We start from the raw sequence: 3,689 nt of genomic DNA, 5'->3' as shown, positions 1-3,689 counted from the left end.
AAAAAAAAGAGAGAAATAGATGAAAGAATTTAAGAAAAAAATTTATTAATTTTGGAGAAAAATATTTCCTCTCAATTTTAATAAGAGAATGTTATGTAAGACATTTGGTTATTAAATTAGATAATAATATATAATATAATATATAATATAGCTATATTTTAATTTCAATTTTAATTTTAATAAAATTAAAGAATGTCATGTTGTATATTTTGATTGTTAAATTTGTAATTAAACATTGATAATGATTAGGGCTGGCAATGGGTAGGGTAGGGTAGGGTTTATTGAAAACTTTCTTAAAACTCTACCTTACTCTACCCGTGAGTTGAGAATCTCTCGACCCTAACCCTACCCACACCCTAAATCTCTAAACCCAACCCTACCCGACCCTACCCGCAAAAACAAAAAGAAATTTTAAATAAATATAAAATTTAACCATTCCAAATTTCATACATATTAATAAAATAGAAAATAAAAAACTAAGTTCAAATTAAAAATAAAAACAATACAATTTTAAAGAAATCCAACTTAAAATTACAAATAATATGATCATCAACTAGTGATTATTTCAAGTTTTTATTTTGAAGAAGATTGTAAGTACAAGACTCACTTTGTTCACTACATACATAACTTTTACATATATATTATATAATATATTAAGGGTACGAGTAGGGTAGGGTAGGTATACCCTAAACCCGTACCCTACCCTACCCGCAACGGATAGGGTAGACAACCCTACCCGAACGGGTTGAATACCCGCGGGTATAGTATATATTGTCAGTCCTAATAATGATATATAAAAGAAATAGTGTGGTTGAAGGAATGAGAGGGATAGAGAAAGGGAGAGGGATGAGGGGAGAATTCTTTAATTTTAGAGGAAAAGATTTGATTGCAATTGTAACAAGTACAAGAGAATAACAAGTAATATATTTTAGTTGTAAAATTAGTAAGAGAAGGAAAGAATTCTTTAATTTTAGAGGGAAATATTTGATTTTAATTACAACGAGGAATAACATATGGCATATTTTGATTGTAAAATTAGTAGCGAAAAGGGTAAAAATTTTTAATTTTGGAGAAAATATTTAATTTTAATTACAATAAAAAATAACATGTAACACATTTTAATTGTAAAATTAGTAATATATAATTGATATATACCCAAATCTCAGCATTGAAAGCTGTACAATTACCAATACTGTATGAAAAGCCTCCTACCAATTTCCATTCTCATTTCTAAGACTCCACCAGATCCAGCTTTCCCATTTTGCGGATATCCATCTGTGTTGAGGGTTAATTTATGCATAGTTATGGATTATAGATATTCACAGAGGATGCAAGTATTTCTGGTAATGGGTTATATTTTGTGTTGATCTGTTACGGTTTTTTCTGGTTTAGGTTGGTCTGGTAAGTTATTTTTGGTCATGGGTCTGGTAAGTTTATGTTAAATGTATTAACACATCTTAATAATTATGAGACTCGAACAAAGCAGGGCTTACATGTAGGCCCAATATTAATGGGCCGAGGAAACAAATCTGAAACAGGGAAACCTAAAACATTTTGTGCCACGAATTTAAGGCCTAAAAATTGTCACAAAAAATAATTAAGGCCTAAGCTCTTAACCAAAACCCTAAGAAAAGAGTAAATTACCTCCAAGTCTTGCTCCAATTAAACCAAAAGAAAAAAGGCTTTCACAAATGTATGTGACAACTATAAATAAATAAGGAGGTATAAGTACCTAATTTGAAAGACTAATGATAGGGACCTAATACTATAGTAACTAATTTCAGTCAATACTATAGCAAGTTATCAAGTGAGTCTCATATGAAGTCCATTAAAAATTACCTTTTGCTAAGTTTGGATTTCGAATATTTCTTTTAATTTAAAGTTTATATGTTCTTATTTTTAAGAGTTTTATATATATTTTTTTCTTACGCTAAATGTTAACTGCAATACTAATTTTACAATACCAACTTGCAAGATTTTCTCAAATTAAAAATTTTTAAAAGATGAAGTGAGTGTGCTCACTCAAAATTGAAAAAAAAATATGAAGTGGATGCCAATAAAGCTATCTGCTAAAACACAAATATGATATACTTTATCCAGGCGACTTTTTCCTTTTGTCATTTTCTTACTTTTCTGCCATCATTTATTTATCATTTTTATGTTAATATTTAATAAATTTTAAATATTAAAGATTAAACCTTAAATTTTAAATTATAATAATATAAAAATAAGGTATTGAACTAAAATATTGACTAATATTAAAGAAAAATGTTAGCGTTTAATATTTTTTTATTTAGAGTAAAATGACAATTAGATTTCTAAAAATTTCGACATCATCGAACTAATTAGTTACTAAAAAATACTAATTTGGTCATCTGTGATAGTAAATAGTAGACATGTCATGTCATCGAACGGTCATAAGAGTGAGGATTTCGAAGGCTTTTTCTGAGTTAGGAATTCGTTGGTAACGCTCATGGACAAAAGAGCGGGAATAGTTACCAAAAAATACGCACACAAGGCAACATCGTACAATAAATGATCGGTTATAGAAGTGAGTTATAAATATTAGTAGGTCTTAAGAAATTGGGATTGGAACTTTACTTCATAAATTACTCACGCACACTCACATTCCAGCGACTGTCTGAGTCTGTTTCAAGTCAAATTTATGTAGGGTTCCTTCCACTTATTTTTATTTTCCATTTATAATTCCTGCAAAACTTTACTTTTCGTATTCAATTTACTTTTCGAGCAACTTTAATTTCATTATCAATCTTATATTTCAAATACTTTTACTTTACATGTTGAAAGTCCTTTCACCTAGTCGGAGACATTTTAATTGCTTTATTTACAATTCAATGCAAACCATTTTCGATTTCAATCGGCTTTACTTTTCGAAATCTTTATTTTGCACTTTTTAAGTTCTTTGCACTTTTCGAACTCAATTCTCTTTTAATACTTATTTAATTCAAGAACCTTTGATACACTTATAGAAAAAACTGGTATTTATAAAAGAGAAGTAGGTTTTGTTCTTAGACCATTAATCGAATCACTATCGATTTATTAAAAATTGACAAAACAACTTGATAAATATTATATAAAAACTTAAAATATAATAAATGTTTCACTGTCCAAAATTACATTATTTAATTTTTATCTCATGTGACAATAACAAAATACACACTACTGTAAATAACAAAATACATATATAAATATTAGATAATTCTATTTTATTTTGCACTATCTATTAAAAAAAGATATATATATCCAATATTTATTATCATAAAAGACTAAATTAATTTTTTTTAAGATTAATTAATTTAAAATCAAAATTCTTAAAGATCTAATCGTGGCCTTACTCTTTTATTTGTTTGTTTGTTTATATAACATAATATCGTATAAAACTATAGTAATACCTATAACATTTGAATCGTCCTCAAATTTTAGGTGAACCTTTTTTTTGTCAGTTTTTTCCCTGTCCTTAACGTAACTTTATGGTAATTATGAATATGATCATGAAATTCATGTACTTTAGTACGTACGTATAGACTATAGACTATCATACTCTAAATTATAATTCTTACTCCAATAATAATGAGCGAGTCAAAACTGGTTTTTAAAGCTATATTTATGAGACCACATATAAAAACTAATTGAAATTTACATTCGAGTTACCATTATTGGTAGGTGTC

This window comes from Arachis duranensis, chromosome 6, assembly GCF_000817695.3.
Source record: "Arachis duranensis cultivar V14167 chromosome 6, aradu.V14167.gnm2.J7QH, whole genome shotgun sequence".
NCBI classification, from domain to species: Eukaryota; Viridiplantae; Streptophyta; class Magnoliopsida; order Fabales; family Fabaceae; genus Arachis; species Arachis duranensis.
Note: the sequence above shows the minus strand (reverse complement) of the source record.